General features: G+C 51.9%; 1 protein-coding gene across 3 annotated transcripts in view; it reads left to right on the plus strand.

Annotated features, from left to right (window-relative positions):
- AJAP1 (adherens junctions associated protein 1) overlaps positions 1-19,394 on the plus strand; it is a 115,771-nt gene that overhangs the window by 7,859 nt on the left and 88,518 nt on the right. Inside the window, exon 1 of one of the 3 annotated variants that reach the window (XR_002774240.1) lies at positions 10,899-10,950. The exons of the other annotated variants lie outside the window; for them this stretch is intronic. The gene's annotated coding sequence lies outside the window, so the exon portion shown is untranslated. Of the gene's footprint in view, positions 1-10,898; positions 10,951-19,394 lie in introns of those variants that run through there. 3 annotated transcript variants of the gene reach the window in all.

The following is a 19,394-nucleotide window of genomic DNA, read 5'->3' on the forward strand; positions in this document are numbered from 1 at the left end:
GACATTTCACCAAAGAGGCTATTCATTGCCCATTAGAGAAATGCAAATTAAAACTTCAGTGAGGTGTTACTAGCCCATCAGAGTGGCTAAAATTAAAAAAAAAAAAATGCTGACAGCCCCAAATGCTAGCACAGACGTGGAGAACCTGGATCAGTCCTGCACGGCTGGTGGGGAGGTACTCCAAAAAGCAGTTTAGCACTTAAACATTCGTACCACTAGTATACAGTTGGACATTTCACCTCTTAGCATTTAGGCCTGAGAAATTAAGACTTACGTTCACACGAAATCTTATTTTCGTGCATAAATGTTGATAGCAGCTTTGTTTATAATAGCCCCAAACTGGAAACAGTGTGAACATCCTTTGGCAGGTGACTGGGTAGACAGACTGGGGCGCCTCTGTACCAGGGGATGGTCCTCAACAGCAAAAAAGTATCGATGCTCCCACGCACCTGTGTGACTCTCCAGGGAATTATGTGAAGTGACAAAAAGCCAATTCCAAAAATTTACGTACGCACAGCACTGAAATGACAAGATTACAGAAATGGGAAACAAGTAGCCAGGGTAACAGAGAGGTTGGGAGATAGCAGGGAAGAGGAGACTGTGACCAGAGAGAGGCCATGTGTGGGGTCCCCATGGGGACACGGTGATTTCTGTCTTGACGGTATCTGTGGCTGTGTCCTGGTTCTGTACTGCACTGTATTTTTGCAAGATGTTACCTCTGGGGGAGCTGGGTAAGGGTAAACAGGGTCTCTGTGTATTACAGCTTAAAATGCACATGAGTTACAGTTAAAATAAAAAAGCAGGATTAAGAAAATGAGTATTCTCTACTCTTCCGTCTGAGACGCACACCTGCTTGTTTGGGGCGTGTGTGTATCTAGCTTCTTTGGGGGCCATGTTTGTATTTAATGGCAGTCACAGGTGATGTGAAAGGGGTAAAGGGGTAAGATATTACTTTATGAAACTCACTGGGTGTGTCTCTGCCACGTTTTTTAGAATGCAAAATTCAGCAGCCCATTGTTGCTAATGCGAAGACCCATCCTCAGTGACAATCATAAGTGACCCGGTGCATAATTACAGGATAAGAAGATCTGTCCAGATCCTCACACATAAATTAGGTCAGCTCTGAAAGTAGAGCAGCCTTTTTGGGGTCAGCCCCACTTTCCTACCCTGGCTCGTAAGGTGGCTTCGGGACCACGCTCTGAGGAGTTTCAGCCAAACGCAGACACAGTCGGTTTCCTGTTTCTAGGTCAGGGAGCCTCAGGTTGGCGAAAGCAGATGTGAGTTTGTGGCTTTGCTGTTATCCCTTGATTTCTGTCTTTCAGATAGACCTGTGTGTTGTGGGGGGGGAGCTCTGTCATTGCTCCTTGGATGGGGTCGGGTGGCACCGTCGGAAGCTCCTGAGATCTCCCTGCCTACATCTGTTACTACTTTCTGTCCTTTCACATCCGGTCAGGGCACACTGGAACTAACACCCCTTCTAGGCCCTTCTCTAGCCCAGGCATTGTGCTGGGTGATCCAGCTGGACTAAACAACCCACCCAGTCTACATTGTCATGGGGATTTCTGCTTCTGTTTTCCGCACGAGGAAGGAAGCTCAGAGAGGTTAAGTAATTTGCCCAAGGTCACACAGGCAGCCCATGAGAGAGCTGGGATTTGAACCCGGGATCCCAGGGCTCCAGGATCCACTCCTGCCCTTTCCAACATCCTCTGTAGCTTTCGTGTTTTATGTAAAATCTACTTCCCACTCCTTCATTAAATTATATGTTGCCCTTTTGGGAAAAACAAAACAAAATAAAAATACATATATATATAACCAAGAAGGACCCAGCTGCTGTGATGTCAAGTCAGCACTATGGATTTAGTCCTGTGTTCAGCTGACTCTGAAATCACACGTCTCTCTGGCACCCACGATTTTAAGTAAAAGGTTTGTGGTCAAAATGAGAGAGCATTTTGTAGCAAAGAATTAATGAAATGTCATGGGGAGATGAAAACCTATCTGTGACACAGATACCGCTATTCAATCTATTTAATAATTAAAAATAAATATGTCGCCTTCTCCGAGGAGGCCCTGTTTGAGAGCTCTTATGGAAATTAAACTGTGGAATCAATGAGTGATCACGTTGAGAAAGTTGAGTTTAGCATAAGAAAATCTGGGTAAAAGGGATCGCCCTCCGTGTCTCTGTTCGAGACGTGTATTTGCTGAGTAGTTTGTACGCTGTAACCTCCACTGTTATGTTTACAGTTCAGTGAATTTCAGTCGATCGACCACATTGGGCAACCATCGCCACGGTCCAGTTTTAGCCAATTTCCCTACCCTGGACTTCACGGTTTACTGTTAGCCCCATTCTTCTCCCCAGACCTGAAGTTTTCATGTCCCGGCGGTGTCTGTACTTGGAGTCACGCATACGTGGTCTCTTTAGTCTGGTTCCCTTCTCCTCTCGTCCTGTTTCTGGATGTCATCTGCACTGTGCATGTGCCCCCACCCCCATTTTCATTCTGGAGTAGCACCCTGAGTTTGGGGCACACCCACTTTGCCCATCCACTCACTTGTTGACGTGTCAGTGCTGCTGAGCACATCTGAAGCAAGGCTCTGTGTGGACGTGGGTGTCCTGTCTCTGTGTTAGGGTCCTGGGAGCCCATCATGTGGTGTTAGGTGGGCAGGAAACAGAGCCTGGTGCCCCCCATGCTCCTGCTCTGACTCGGGCTCACTCCTTCCGCGTGTTCTGAAGGGAAGAGCCCCCCGGCACCTGTGTTTATCTGTCCATTTCTTGTGCAGTCACCATTTCTGGGGAGCCAAGGGTGTTCCGCCATGGTGCTGTGTCTTGGAGAGATAAAAAGAACATTCCATCCTGTCTTGATGCAGAGGTGCCGCGAGGGGGATGTTTGACTTTTAGGCAGGACTCTTGTCCGGTCAGATGCTGGAAGGGGAGGGGGTTGGCAGGTGGTTTCTCATAGGACCCAAACTTCTCCCCCTGCACATGGGTAGCATGGGCCCCTTGGGGGTGTCTCCCATTTGGAGTACCTCCTAGTAGGGCTGTAGGGCACCATTTTAGATGACAGGGCTCTGCTGGGGTTGCAGCTTGGACAGAGGTCATGGACAGCATCCTGGGGAGCACAGGATTCTGTAGGAGACACACAGTCTGAGATATGGAAAGGTCAGTTCCCAGATGAACCTTATGCATCCTGGGCCTGGCAGGGAGGACAGTGAGGGTGGTGGACCCACGTGATGACAGAAGCCCACCCACGCTGTTAGGCCTGTGAGTCAGGCCTGCCTGGGGACCAGCCGGCCCAGCCTCCTGTGTAGACCAGAGGACTGAGTGTGTTCAACAGCTCTGCCTGCAGGGACCTCTGGACACACCCTGACTTCCTGCTGGTTCAGGAGCAGCCTTAGAGGAAAGCCATTAATTCTGAAGATGGGGCTGGTCTGGTCCACACCTGCTCCTGGGTCCTGGGCCTGACCTTTGGGTGACACACTCCACCTGGCTCCAGTTTGCTTCTGCTGGAGCATCTGAGCAACAAAGCTCACCTTTGAGGGCAAGTTCCAGAACCGCTCTCCAGACTGATGGTGGCCCTGCCTGAAGTAACATCCCTCTGTGGATCTGATTTCCCAAACAATTACAAAGAGCCATCCTAAGTAGGGGTGGAAAAATTACCCATGGGCAGCAGGCTGTGCCCTTCAGAGGCACACAACTATGATTTTTTAAATGATATATATTTTTTTTATTTAAAAAAGAACTGGCCACCAGGCTAGGTCATTCCACTGTGTATATTCACAAGGAGCCTTCGCAAACCACGGGGCCAGCCTCTGCTGACCGCCTGGAAGGAGGGTGTCAACATGAGGAAGAAACCCCGCAGGGAGCCAGCTTTCCACCACTGCCCCAACCCCCCTCTCCTTTTTCAAGAGAAAATTCAAGACTGCACCCAGATGCTGAGAAGAGCCCTGCTTCCTGCCGAGGGACACGGTGGCTTTCAGATGCGAGGATTCTTTAGGGAGCCAATTAAGCGAGACAAGAGTAAGCGTGTTTATTTTTATGACACTGCATTTCAAAATCCCAGAAAATGTGGATGGAATGGCCCCGTTAGGCACCCGGGTCCTCCCTGGACGCCGTGCCATTACACCCAGGTGTCCGGGGGGCATTTTGTGGACTCTTGATTAAGCCCTGATGCTGGGCTAATTCACTGCCCATTACTACCCTGGAGGGTCTCTGCACTCGTGGCTCCAGCTTCCTCCTTTCCTCAGCATTTTTCAGGCTAATTTGATTCTCTTCCCAGCAGCCTGGTGCTCCAGGAGAACCTGAGCTGTTGAGCTCACCGAACTGGCGTCTGTTCCTCAGGTTCTCAGCCTCAGTGTCCCAAGGGCGGTCAGGGCTGTGGTTTTGTAGCACTGGCCACCAGGGTGATCCCCTGAGGGTTGGCTGTCCCCAGGCAAGAGCCAGGCTGCCTGGAAGGCAGGGCAGCAGCCGGGTCTGTCCCCAGGCTGGCTGCTGTGCACCTGACATCCTGAGGCATTCGTCCAGCAGACACGGGTGAGTGCCCACTGTGTACTGGGCGCTGTGCCGGGTGTGGGCGTGAAGGGATCCCTGTCCTGGTCTTTCTGGGGCTCCTTGTGGGGGGCAGCAGAGGTGTAAACAAAAGGACAAGAGCCAAGAGGAAGAGGCAGGGAACACTACCTGGAGAAACTGAGGAGGCTCCTGGAGCTGGCGGCACCTGTCCCCAGTCTCGGAGGACTAGTGGAAGGAAGCCAGTGGAACCCAGAAGGAGGGGACATCCAGGGAGTGGAGCAGGGTGGCTGGGACTCCCCCAGCCCTTCCCCTGGAGCAGTGCAGGTGTGAGGAAGGTCAGAGGGGGATTTTGGGGTCAGCCCCCAGGAGACAGCCCTGCACAGCTGGACAGGGAGAGACAGTCCAGGCCAGCAGGGGACCAGGACTCAGGCTTCTACCCTGGAAGTGGGGGCCGCAGGAGGACGAGGGGAGGTTCTACTCCCTCTGCCTGTGTGTGCAGTTGGGGAGGGGAGGGCAGACCCTGGGGAGTTGTAGGGGTGGGCAGGGGCCAGTGAAAGTCCAGAGCCAGCAAACCCAAGGAGCCCGTGGGGCCAGCCTGGACATTCTGGCTTGGGGAGTGGTCAAGTGTAAGCAGGACCTGTGGGGGGTGGTGACAAGGGAGAGAGGACAGCACTGTGGGTCTGTGGCCTTAGGAAGGACCCAGAGGACATTCTGGGGGAAGACAGCCTGCCTAAAGCCCCTCCTCTGTCCTGAGAGCCCTTCCCCTACTTGGGTACTTCACCATCTTAGAGAATCACACCCTACTCCAGTGTGTCCCACCCAAGCTATGTGTCTGGATTTTGGTAAGAGTTCCTTCCCACTGCCAAGGTACAAGGTGATGAGACAGCAGTGACCAGTCAATATGGGAATTCCAGGGGTGACATTTAGGGTAACGGAGTCCTCCCCCAAATTGTCATTAGGGTGGTGACTTTCTCTGTCCCTGTGTAGGGCCAAACCTTGCATAGTTGCAGGGCTGAGAGTCCTCTTCTTAGAGGGCTTAGGAAGAGAAATGCTGTGTGTGTGTGTGTGTAAGTGCACACGCCTGTTGGGGGCGTATCTGTGTGTGGCTGTGGGTGTCCCTTGATGTGTTGTGGGGATGTGGATGTGAAATATCCGTGGACTTGAAAATGACCAATTAACACACCTGACTGGTTCATCCATCAGCTGCCAACCAGTCCAAAAACTTTAATTATTACAATCTCTCCGCAGTCCTTCAAGGTCAGGAAATACCATTAGCCTTATTTCACAGGTGGGTAAACTGAGGCAGAGCGGGGTTAAGCTATTTAACGTCCTACGAAGTCAGCAGACTGGCTCTCGAGGCCTCCAACAGGATCTTATCCTATCTCAGGTGCTGCCAGCCACTGTCCAGGTCATTTCTGGGAGAGGAGAAAGCTGGGGACAGTAAGGATTCACTGAGCTCTGGCTCTGCATGTTGTCTGTGTCCTGGCGTCAGGAGCCACTGCTGGGGAGGTTGGACAAGTGCAGGGCTGGCCAGTCTTTCTTGTGGGGACTGCCTGCCTTTTACCACCCCTCACTTATTGGTGTTTTCAGTGAGAGACTGAAGTCCATGGCATCTTGGCAATTACACAAAGGGTGTGCTTCACTCTTACCTTGCATAATCTGCCCCCCCTTCCCTTGTTTTAAGACCTCTCTTATATAAGAATTCTGGTGCTCTTAAAGAGTCACAAGTAGGTAGAATTTATATCAGTAGCCAGAGGGCATGTTTCAATTTCACAGGAGGGATCCACACTCAGCCAACAGGAGGGACCCAGACTCAGCCAACAGAAGGGATCCAGACTCAGCCAACAGGAGGGACCCAGATTCAGACAACAGGAAGGACCCAGATTCAGCCAACAGGAAAGACCCAGATTCAGACAACAGGAGGGACTCAGACTCAGCCAACAGGAAGGACCCAGACTCAGCCAACAGGAGGGACCCAGATTCAGACAACAGAAGGGATCCAGATTCAGACAACAGGAAGAACAGATTCAGCCAATAGGAGGTACCCAGACTCAGTGAACAGGAAGGACCCAGATTCAGGCAATAGGAGGGACTCAGACTCAGACAACAGGAGGAACTCAGACTCAGCTAACAAGAAGGACTCAGACTCATCCAATAGGAGGGACCCAAACTCAGCTAACAAAAGGGACTCAGACTTATTGAACATTTCTTTTTTTATTTTTCAAATTGAAGTGAAATTCATATAATAAAAAATTAATCATCTTAAAGTACACATTTCAGTGGCATTTTGTATATTCCCAGTGTTGTGTAACCATCCCCATCTTCCATTCTCAGACCTTTCTGTCATCCTGAAAGGAAACTCCGTGTCTTTTTAGCAGTCACTCCCATCCCCTGGCATCCACTTATCCACTTTCTGTCTCTGTGGTTCGACCTGTTTGCCCGTTTCATATAAATGGGATCATACGCTATGTGACCTTCCGTGTCTGAAGGTGTGATGTTTCCCGTAGCATGACGTTTTCTGAGGTTCATCTCCACGGTAGTGTGGATCAGTCCGTGGTGTGTAGCTGAACAATGTGCCATTGTAGGGTGTACCGTGTGCAGTGTGTTCATTGTGATGGATGTTGGGTTGTTTCCACCTGTGTCTGGTGTGATTGTACCTCTTTTCCTGTCCCTGTGTTAGATTCTCTGGGGTCCACGCTGGCAGTCCAGGGTACTGTGGCCCTGGGCGTTCTCCCAGTGTCTGGGTGGGGCACTGCAGTGCTTCTGTGATCAGCATTCACCTTTCAATAAAGGGATTCTTCTGGGAATTCACTTGAAGGGCTGCCCTTGGGGATCTGGAGGCACCCAGACTAGGCCACCAGTATAGATTACATGCACATGGCCTTGTGGTTGCAGCTTCCTCATCTGAAAGATGGGGATGTCACTCAAGCCTGCACGGGATGGCGAGTGCCTGGCGTCTGTCCACGGACACCTGCTCCATGACAGAGCTAGCAGGGGCCCCTGTCCAGGCACGTCACAGGGAGGGCCGGGCCTCACTGCAGCCTGCACCTATGCCGTGTCAGTGCCAGGCTGAAAGCAGCTGTTCTGTCTGGGCTCCTCACACATCTCTGGGGAGGAGGCTCAGTGGGAAGCAGCACTTTTTATCAGCTCTGCTCTAAAGAGGGATTATGAGCCATTCTGGGAGTGGATTAAAGCAATTGCCCCTGGGATGAATCTTATTTTCCGTGACTTTCCCTTTCCTCCTTCCTGGACCTCAGAGCTGAGCCATGTGGTCTATTGAAAACACCTAAGCTGACATTTATCCTTTCAGCATGACACCAGCCGGGACCCACGGTAACGAGGAACTCATGACCCAGCCGTGTACCGTGAATTTGGAGCTCCCCTGGTGACAACCTTGCTTGTGAGCCTGTCACTTTCCATTTGAGAGCAACATCCTTGCTGGCACGGGCTTGCACTGCCCACTCTGTTGCTTACTCCCTGGAAACCACCAGTCCTGCCCAGAACTTAGGCTGTCGGCAGGGATGGGGTGTGGTTCTCGCTGCCAGTCTCATTGAGCTGTAGCTCCCCACCCCAGGAACCCACCAGATAACATGTTCATGAAAGTGTGTGAAAGCAAGAGCAAACTCAAACTGACTAGAACACAGGTTTTATTTGGTTGTTGTTGAATGTTCCAGAATGTTCTGGAATGTTCCAGATTGTTTTTCTTGCTTCTGGAGAAGAGGAGGAAAAGCAAATGATGACAAAGTAAATATTGGGGATTTCAGCTTTTGGAAAGTAGCTTCTAAGCGATGTCCTGCCATGCAAATCATGTGACCAGGATCCTGTCCCTTATCACTGCTCCATAAAGACGCTAATAGGAAGGCGACTGGCCCTTTAGAGTTTGCCTTACACTCTCCCATGCGTTTTTCTCCATCATCCAACTCTTTGGGTGATTTTGTTTGTGTTATAAAAGGAACTGTGGCCCACAGTACAACAAAGTTGTAGCACTGATGATAATGTTGACATCATGGTGACATGTCACACAGGTGCTGGTCGTCACGAGGCTGTTAAGATGTAGTGCCCGCAGAGTGTAAGTTACCTTCCCGGGTCCTCATGCCCACCTAGAGCCGGGGGAGAGCTGTGGTCTCTCCCCTCACAGGTGTGGGGATCGCAAACCCACCACCAGGATGTGGAGAAATGGCCCCCCCAGGTCTGGCGCACCCCTCCAGTTCTGTGAGCCCATCACATCCCCATTCATCAAAAAATTTTGGCATGATGATATGGAAACCTCGTTAGCCTTGCTTCTAATCTAAAAGATATTGGCCCATTATTTTCTCTTCTTTTTTAAATCCAGAGACTGAGCAAAATTGAATCCCTGGGTAACCAGAAAATGTAATTAATGGGAACAAGGCATTTCACAAGGAAGCTGGTCAGAGCCGGCTCTTATTGTGGTGGTCTAAGCAGGGACCTGAGATACAGACTTCCCCTCCTACGCTCCAGTGCCCAGGTCAGAACAGACTTTCAAAAGGGAGTTCTGTGATGTGGCTGTTCCTCCCCCTTAGGCTGGGCCCTGCAGACCCTCAGTCCCCATCCCTGGGCCCTATAGACCCTCAGCCCTGTCCCTGGGCTCCTGTCAGCCCTGTCACTCCTGAGACTTTGGGAGCTGCTGGGGAACATGTTGTGACTTGTGTGCTTAATTTGAGCAGCTGACTGCCTCCCTGGGATGTGGATTATTTGGGGGGAGTTATTGTGCCATGCCCAGGGTTGTGTGGGATGGAAGGTATAGTCAGAGGTCACTTAGGCTATCTGCAGGGGACTTCACTGCTATCAAGTGTCCCTGGGGTCACTGGACCCCTAATCCTTGCAGCATAAAGGAGCTGTAGTCATACCAAATGAAATGACCCTGTGTCCAGGAGCCTGGAAGGGCCACAGACGGGGCACTGGGCCCAGCCTGATCACACGCACCCATCTTGGCAGTGGACACTGCTGGGGCGTTTGCACGCGTTTTTGCACAGGCTTTGCCCACGTGGCGTTGGTTAATTTCTATTTATGTTCAAGACCCTGTATTTTGCCTTAAGATAGAGGGGAAAGCTCTTGGCCTGGGGACCCCAGGTCACACTGTCCAACGCGTAGTCCTCTGGAGGCCCCAGGGCAGCTGTTGAGTGAGGACCAGGACCCACAGTGGAGGCATGTGCACTGCAAATGCCCGCTCTGCCCAAAGTCTCTCTAGGGAGTAGGCTGGGTGTGAGGCGCAACCCTGGCATCCCCCGGGGGCGTGTCCCTGTTTCGTGCAAGATGTAGTGACAGGCAAGCAGATTCCACTCTTAACCCCCAATCTATGGGTAGGATGTGGAGCCACAGCCCTGAGTACAGAATCTGGCAGGGCAAGAGGGGCTTCTCAGAGGTGATCAAGGCTGCCGATCAGTAGACGCTGAGGTAGGGAGACCAGTCCTGAATTACTCAAGGGGTCTGGTGTGACCACATGAGCCCTCAAATGTGGGGGTGGAGGAGGAGAGAGAGTTGTGGCAGGAGGGAGGCTTGGCAGTCTTATGGGACATGGGATGTGACGCTCGGCCGCCTTGAAAATGGGAGGCCTCGAGTCAAGGAGAGGGGACCTCAGTCCTGCAGCCTCAGGACTGAACTCTGCCAACACCTGAGTGAGCGTGGAGACAGATTCTTCCCCCAGAGCTCTAGGAGGAGCCCCAACCCGGCCAGTGCCTTGATGTCCTGACCCCCAGTGTGACCCTGAGCGGAGAACTCCACCACACCACACTGGACTCTGTCCCACGGAACCGGGAGCTCAGCAATTGGTGTAATTGTTTACAATGCATTGGTTAACAAATACCACAGGTAACTAAATAAATGTGCAGGATTAGTGAACAAGGTGCCCGGGCTGGTCCATGTTTTGCTCTCACCCTTCTCTCTCCTTCCCTCTCTGCCCCCCACCCCCGGCACCCCTGTTCCCTTTCTGTGTTTCTTCTAATAAGAGCCTGTGCTTGTTTCCAGAATTACTATTGGGACAAATGTAAACAAGTGAGGCATGGACAGGCCTTCACCCCAATCACACTAAAAAGCAACACAGAGCCCCAGACTGTGCGTCTGCAAGGGGTCCCCGGTTCTGCTCCAGCCCCAGGCCCTCCACCCTCTCAGTCTTCCTGCAAGTTTGTGTTCTGAGTTGTGGGGTGGGTCAGGGGTTCCCCAGAAGTGTTCAGGGGCCTGAAACAGGCAGCTGAGTCGCCATCCCATCCAGGCTTCTGGTCTCTGGAGCCGATAGACTGGACCAAGTCCCAGCCTGCCTTGAATTTGGTCAATGAAGAGGAGAGTTCAACAACAGTGTTTTGGACACGTGACTCTTCCTGCCCAGCCTGGCCTGGGCTTCCTAGGAGTTCTGGGTTCTGGGAAGGCTCCACTTCTGAGCTGGGATCTCTGTGGAATGGATGGAACCACATCTCTCCCAGACAGACAGCCAGGTAAAGACACAGGTTGCTCAGCTGAGTTTCAGATTCAGATAAACTATTTTTTAGTATTGGTGCGTTCCAGGTTTTGTGTGGAATACACTTTAAAAAAAAGAAAAACCTGTTGTTTTCTGAAATGCACATGTAAGGGAGCATCTTGTGTTTTTATGTGCTAAATCTGGCTGAGAGGGCAGGGCAGTGGGCAGGAGGTGGGCCTTGGGGTGGCGGCTGCCACGGGGCTTCTGCTAAGCCTTGCGCCTGGTCTCTAGGTCAGGGGCTGGCACAGCACCACCTGTGGCTGCCTGACTTTGTGAGTAAAGCTTAATGGGCACAGACAGGCCTTCATCTGCACGTTGCATGCAAGTGCTGTGGCACAGACTGCCTGGCCTGCAAAACCTCAAACCTTTGCTGTCTGGGCCTTTTCAGAAACAGGTTGCTGATCCTGCTGTGGGTTCAGAGGTCAACACAAAAGCAGTTGTGCAGGGAGTTTTGGGCTAAAGTCAGACACGAGGGGACTTTATGATTGGAAGCTCCCTGAGCGCAGCGGCCAGCCAGGTGCCAGGAGGGCTTGGCCAGGCCCTGGGCTGTGGCCAGGCGAGGCTCTGGGCTGCTGGTCCCCTGGGACCTCCTGTCCTGACCATTGCACGGGGTCCCAGGCGCACACAGTGAGTGGCCACGCTCTCTCTGCCTCCTCGCCCATGTTTTGGGATCCCTCATAGAAAGTTCCATGGGAACCGCAGCCTCGTTTCATCCGCGCGCCTATTTCTGTCTTGCTGTCTGCCTCTGCTCTTCCTTTTTGACATTCAGCGTTTTCAAACAGACTCTCACAGGGCGTGAGTCACGTTGCCATGTGGCCAAGGAGGAGTCGGTTGTCTCAGGCAGTAGCTCCTCCGTCTTCCGCAGGCTTGAGAGCACTGTCCCTGTGCCGTGACACTCGGGGGTCGTGACACTCGGGGGTCGGGGTCCAGAGCAGCACCTGTGCTCCCCCTAGTGTCCCTCCCACCCCCACCCCGGTCCCCATGCCAGCGATGGGAGTGTTCAGGTGCCAAAGTAGAGGGAGCCGTCCGTAGGGCCGTTCTCAGTCTGCTGCCAGCCAGAGCATTTGGGGATCCCAGAACCACTCCCACTTCTAACACCAGTTGCAGTGTTTGGGGGTCCCAGGACACCCTTAGTCTCAATAATTCCCTACAGGGACTCGCAGAACTCACTGAAAGCTGTTACGCTCACAGCCGTAATGGTTTGTCCAGAGAAGGGCACAGGTTAAAGTCAGCAGAGGGAAGAGACTCGGGGGCTCCAGCTGCCCTCTCCCTGTGCAGTCAGGACTCCCTACCTTCCTGGACACAGGGTGGCAGTGCACAGGGAAGGCCCCTGGCCTCGGTGTCTGGAGTATTTACTGGGGCCTTTCTGATAGACTTGGTTGAGGGTTCATGTGGCCAGCCTCAGTGTCCAGCGTCTCGGGAGGGGGAGCAGAAGCTGTGTGACCCTGAGCCTCCATGCTAAATCGTGTTTCCCCATTGCCCTGTGCCAAGACCCCTGTGCAGACACAGGTGTTCTTATCAAGCAGGACATGCCCAGGGCCTAGAGATGCCCTCCAGTGGCTGAGGACAGAGTCCTGACCTCTCTGGGGCAAAGTTAGATTTCTTACAACACGACATGGCTTACACCAGGGAACAGGTGCCTTGCATAACCTTACAGCTGATAGCAATGTCGCCCAAGCCCCAAAGGCCTTCTGGGCAGGAGAAAAGATGGTATGTGGTTTCTCTGTCCACCAGCAAAATGTTCTGGAGCAAACTGTGGAGTGCTGCACAGAGCCAGTGTGTGGCCTGCTCACATTTCCCACAGTGCTGACACCTGCCTGCATCCCAGAGGAAGAGTGTCCCGTGGGCTCCCAGCTCCTGCAGGGACAGCCTCTCCCATGGGTTGCCTGCTGTTCACTCTCTACTTCCTCCTCCTCAGCTCCTGGATGCTGCCTGTGCTTCGGCAGAGGTCCCTGGTCTAACTCAGTGCTGCCGAGGCCGGTAGGCACTGGCCTAGCTCCTTGCAGTGTTTGGGGGCCAGGGTATTAGTCACGCGCCTCTGCTCCCCTCATCTTCCCTGCACTTGCTCAGTCTTTATTTTTTTTAAAAACCATTTCCAAAAAAAGATGATTTGTGTGAAGGGAGTGAAAATTGAGTTTATTTACGACAAATCAGTAGAATCCAAACTTTGGCAAAGAAATCCAGAAGAGGCCGCTGGCATCTGAAATGCGTCTGGTGCGTCATCATTGAGCATGAAGCTTCCTGTCCAGCTGGCTCGGGGACACTCTGGCCCTCGCTCCTGGACTCCCAGGGGCCCAGATGCCAACGTCAGTGCCGTCCCGCCTCAGAAACAGTAAAACCAGTGCTGGCTGAGGGACTCTGGGAGGCAGCTTTCAAATCACATGAGACTAAGGAGAAAGTGTGTTCCTTGGGAAATCTGGTCCCCAAAGTAATGCCACAGTGACTCGTGGGCAGGCGTGTGGCAGACAGAGGATGGTCAGGTGCCCAACGCGTCTGTTTTCCGGGCTTTGGGGACGGCACATCCTTCACACACGTCTTCCACACCAGCATCTGCACCAGCACAAAATAGCAACTGGAGGTCTGCAGCTGCTGGATGCTGGATCAGTAGTGTGTTACTGAACTTCCCAAGGGTGGGACAGACAAGTGCAGTCATCTTGGCTCCAGATGTTCAAGGGTGTACGGCACACCTCTGGCGGGTGGGACACAGTCATAAGAGCGACCTAACAAAGGCAGCGTTTGTGATCTATTTCTTTGTACTCTGAAATTAATGTGAAATTTAAAAATACAGTAATGATGAAAACAAATGCAGGAGCTGGACAGTGGCTTTTCTGTCCTCTTCCCAGAGGGGATTCCACCCCTCTCTCGGTCCACTCGGTCATGGCAAGCCGAGGACGGAGAAGGGATTAAGATGAGAAGGAGGGATTTAAAAAAACCTCTCACATCTGAAACCAAGGCCTGCTGTGCAGTGGGTACAGTGGGGGAGAAAGTCTCTTAAAAGTCAGTCGGAACATAGACCAGCTAATGCTCAACATAAAAAAATGACGGGGCATTCCAGAAAAACAAAACATCGTGTGTGTTCAGTCACTAGGGGTCCACAGCTAAATATATCCCATAAATGATGGAAATGGTGCACTTCCCCGCCCATTATGGTCTTGGAACCAATTACTGGTTCCACTCAGAATGCCAATCCGTTACTTTTTGTAGGAAATGTATGTGCTAGGTGCAGTGGAGGTCACATCCTTTGCATAAATTGCACATTTTCTTGGTGGCTTGGTGAGCATGTATCAGCTCTGGTGCAGGTGAGGGGTGGTTTAATGGTTCTGCCTGCAAGTCTGTAACCGGCCATCCTTTTCTCCAGTACTAGGGGCCACGTTGAATTACTAGGTCCCTTAAGAATCTTTCATGTACCCTGAAGTCCTTCAGGTACAGTTAAGGATGAGTAAGCGTGTGGGAAGCACTTAGCATGGTGCTGGGCAGAAGGGAGCAGAGCAGGTGAAACTGTGTCACAGACATCAGCGAGTCTGCCCCACGATTGTGTAAGAGGTGTTTGTTACTATTGCTACCTAACCTATGACCATAACACAACGTTAGTTACCTCTCATGTTCTCTGGGTCAGGAGTCTGGCCGTGGTTCATTGGGCCCTGTGCAAAGCTGCAACTAAGATGTTGGCTGGGGCTGTGGTCTCCTCAGAGGCTCGACTGTGGAAGAGTGTGCTGTGGTTTCTTGAAGGCTGCCTGGCAGAGAGCCTCCATTAGCCCTTCATTTCTTGCTGACCATTTGCTTCTCACCCTGTGGCCCTCTCGAGATGCTAGCATAGCAAGGCATCTTGATTCTTCAAAGCCAGCAAGGGAGAGAGAGAGAGTCCCCTAGCCAGATGGGTGTGACAGTCTTATGTATCACGGAAGTGATGTCATCCCTGTGCTGTTTCCTATTGGTTAGAAGTGAGTCGGAGGTCCCACTCCACTCAAGGATAGGGACCGTATAAAGCTGAAAGGCAGGAGGCAGCCATCCCAGGGGCCTTGTGAGAGTTCATCCGCAGCTATGATCATTTGCTCCATCTGGAAGATTCCAAATGGTCACTCCCATTTACTGATTCAGGACCTGAGCCAGGTATAACTTACTTGAAACACCTCAGGTAATCCTCATACCTTCTCATACCTATATAATCAATGGGTTTCCTCCTGGCCTCACCCACATTTTATAGCTCAGAGAGGTTCAGTAACTTGTCCCAGATACAACATGGACCGTAGAACCTCTGTGAGTGACCAGCCAGGGGCCTGTAACAAACTGGGCAACTCACAGAGTTGGTCAACCTCAGGATCTAGGCCCAGTGTACTGGTACGTACGTGTGGTACCTGTCCAGTCTATGAAAATAAGGTCAGCTTAAGGCAGTGGTCAGCATAGGGAGCTGGTCAGCTGTGGGTCTCTACTGTATTAAAAGCATGGCATGCCCTTAGCTGTTTCTTCTAGGCAAGCTGTTGACTAAGACCTGGCCCCTGGGAGACAGCTTCCTGGCTTGCACCTTCAGCTCCCTCAAGCCGTGAAGGAAACCACTACATTGAAAGCAGCAGTCCCACGCTTAGCTCCCCACTGCCTGACATTGCACCTGTTCCCGGTGGCTGTACCTGTTCCTGGTGGCCGCACCTCCACCTGACTGGCCGTGTGGTCTTCCCATTGGCTTGCGTCCTATCTGTCTCCTCTTCTGAGAGCCTGGGCCCTAGCAGGGCAGTGCACTGTGTCCCCAGTTTCTAGAGCAAAGACCCACAGATAGCAGTAAATATCTGACTGGGAGCCCCAGACCATAAGTGGCTCAGGACCATGGGCTTTCTGTATTATATCCTTTCTGCTGCCCTATAAACCAGGCAGCTTAAAATGGCAGAAATCTATTATCTCACAGTTCTGGAAGTCTCAAACCCAGACACCTGCGGGGCTGTGTTCCCTCCACAGTCTGCAGGGGAGAACCCTTCCTCTCCCTGTCCAGCTCCTGATGGCTGCCGGCACCCCTCCATGACCCTGGGCTTGCAACACATCCTACTGATCTCTGCCTCCATCTTCCCACGGCCGTCTCCTGTCTGCACATATCTGTGTGTCCTCTCCTCTTAGAAAGACACGAGCCGCGTTAGTCAGGCTTCTGCAGAGAAGCAGAGCCAGTAAGACGTGTGCACGTAAGGGGACTGACAGAGAGTGAACTCCTCACGTGGTTGCTGAGGCTGTGAAGCCGGCAACCCAGAAACCCAGGAGAGCTGGCAGGGGAAGTTTGAGGCTGCGGGCTCAAGAGTTGGGAGACCAGTCTAGTTCTAGACCAAAAGCCTCTGGCAAGTTTAAGACTCCGGAAGAGCCAACGTTCCCATTTGAGTCTGAAGCAGGAAAAGACCAGTGTCCCCGCCCCTGCAGAGACTGTGCCCTCTTCCTCAGTCTCACTACTCCAGTCTTCAGCTGATTGGATGAGGCCCCCACATGGATGAGGACCCCCCCTCACTGGGGAGGGCTGCCTACTGATCTGGATATTGACCTCAGCCAGGCATACACTCTCAGTCACACTGTTAGAGTAAGTTTTAGAGTAAGTTTGACTAAGGGTCTGGACACCCCTACCCAAGTTCATGTTCATGTAAAATTAGCCCTCACGCTGGACATTGGATTCGGGGTCCACCACAGCTCAGCATGGGCTCATTGTAAGCACATTTCAAAGACCTTTTTTCCCCCCACAAGTTCACAGTCTGAGGTTCCAGGTGGACAGGAATTGTGGGGGTCACTGTTCCACCCAGTTTACTATCCTGTGCGAGATAGGCTAGGAAGGCAGGAGGTCATGGGTCAGCTGGGCCCTCCACCCTGGTAGTGTTCAGTGCCTGCCTCAGTGGAGGTGAGTGAGTGACCATTACGGAGGGGCTGGCCCTTGTCTCTGGCCTCCATCTGGACCACCTTTGTTCCTTTCTCTCCCTTACAAAGCCAACCTTGTGTGTTTTGCAAATGTTGGGTGTGGATATCAACTTGTATGACGTGAATGAACAGCTATATTTTCATGTGCGCTGGAGATTTTATATATAAACTTACAAAGTTTGTTTCCATCCTGGTAAGAATGGTGAAGTTCAGTGTCGTGGTGCTGGTCAGGAGTTGTGATCCCATCACGAGCGTCTTTCTGGCTGTGGTTTTATATGGACTTTGGGCTGCCGTAGAGGAGAAATGAAGCTTTTCTTCCAGGATTACGTTTTAGTGTCTTATAACCTGTACAATATATGAGCTAAATAATAGGTCTTTGGCATCCGAATTCAGGCGGATTTGGAAATATAGCAAAGATAAACTTCTGAGCAAGTTCTGTTTGAAATGGAGTGTTCTCTAGCACCCGTTATTGGTTTAAAATCCTGGGGGGAAGAGTTAAATAAATCAAAGAGACAGGTGCAGTTTTTAGATTAAATAGCCAAACTCATACAAAATCCCTTTGTCTAGACTGGACAAACAGCAAGTGTTATTTCAGACAGTTGATGAAATGCCCCACTGTTAACCCACAGCCTGCTAAATGCCCGCAGTGTTTGGTAAAGCCCGTGTTTTCAGCAGCACGGACAGTGAGCAAAATTGCCACAGACTGCAAGGGAGAGGAATGTCAACTGGGCCACACTGCTGGCGTCCCCCTCTGCCAGCCCCAGGCGAAGAGAAGGAGGCTGGCTGGCTGCCTGCCAGGGTGAGGCGGGGCCGGCCACACCCACCCAAGGGCAGGCCTCAGGGAAGACCAGAGGCAGCCAGGCACTCTGGGGAATGGCCCAGGGCAGCCCCGTGAGTCTGGCCTGCAGACAGGTGGATTCTGCCTGCCACCCGGACAGGTCTGGCTGAGGCAGAGTGTGCAGGCCTAGACAGAGGCCACACCTAGGGGCACTGGACAACATGAGGCCTCTCTAGAAACAGGGCATCCTGGATGTGGACATTCCATTCCCCATCTGCTGTAAGGGACAAGCAGGCTGCATGCAGGAAGCCACATGTCTGACTGAGCAGGACTCAGTGGCTCACTCTGAGATTCGGCAGTGTGCTGGTGTTCTCTGCCGGTCCCTCCACCTCAGATTGAGGGAATGACAGTGGCCTCTGCCTTTCTCAGGCCTGCTAGTTCCAAGCGTTGCTTTGAGTACTAGTCAATCTTCACACCAACCCTATGATGGTCCTCATTTTGTAGATGGGGAAACTGAGGCAAAGAGATGGTAAGGAATTGGTGAGGCCACATAGCTGGGAAGTGCAAGGGCTGGGATCAATCCAGGGAGTCAGCTCAGAGTGCACTGATGGTACCACAGTCTCTCAGTGCTGAGATGCCTTGGACTGGCCACACGTCCCAGTTTCCCAGTTCCAGAGGTGGTAAACGTGCTGGTGATGTCCATGTTAGAGTCTGTGACCCACAGGTGCTCACTGTGATGGTGGGTCTGTGTGCTCACTGAGGAACTTCTCCATCAGTGGTGCTCACTTGTTGGTACTACTGAGATAGTATCTCCCTGCTCAGAAACCTGAGATGCTTTGTCCACTCCCCAACTGTGCTTGGCCACTATCTGGCTTTCACCTTCCTCCACGTGTCTCCCTCCCCACAGCCCATCTTAGGCCCCACTCTTCCTGTAATTCACTCCTCCAGGCAGCCAGAGTCTCCACCATCCCCGGATTTTCCTGGCCCTGTCTGAGCTCTGTGGACTTGCATAGAGTTTTTACAGGTGGTGGCCTCCAGCCCAAGACTACATTGTGTGTTTCCTGTGTCCTCCTCCCAGCTCCCAAAGGTACCCAGAGCCATGCCGAACCCTTCATGGGGTTTTAGACGTGAGGAAGATGCTGGTGACAATGCTGGTGACAGCAATGATGGTGGTGGTGGTAGATGATGGTGACAATAGTGGTGATGGTGATAACAGTGATGGTGGTGATGGTGGTAATGATAGTGATGTTTAGATGATGATGATGGTGGTGGTGGTGACATCATGGTAAATGGTGATGATGATGATGGTGGTGGTGGTGACATCATGGTAAATGGTGATGATGATGGTGGTGGTAGATGGTAATGGTGACAGTAGTGGTGATGGTGATGGTGGTAATGATAGTGATGATGTAGATGATGATGGTGGTGACATCATGGTAGATGGTGATGTGATAATGGTGATGATGATGGTGATAGCAGTGATGATGATGGTGGCGATGGTGACAATAGTAGTGATGGTGATGATGGTGGTAATGATAGTGATAATGTAGATAATGATGATGAAGGTAGACGGTGATATGATGATGGTGATGATGATGGTGATGGCAATGATGATAGTGGTAGATGATGACAAGGGTGAGGGTGGTGATGATAGTGATGATGGAGGTGATAATGATGATGGTGACAGTGATGATGGTGATGGTAGATGGTGATGTGATAATGGTGATGATGGTGATGATGATGGACATGGTGACAGTGATGATGGT

Source organism: Otolemur garnettii, unplaced genomic scaffold (genome assembly GCF_000181295.1).
Source record: "Otolemur garnettii isolate 467f Iridium unplaced genomic scaffold, OtoGar3 scaffold00067, whole genome shotgun sequence".
NCBI classification, from domain to species: domain Eukaryota; kingdom Metazoa; phylum Chordata; class Mammalia; order Primates; family Galagidae; genus Otolemur; species Otolemur garnettii.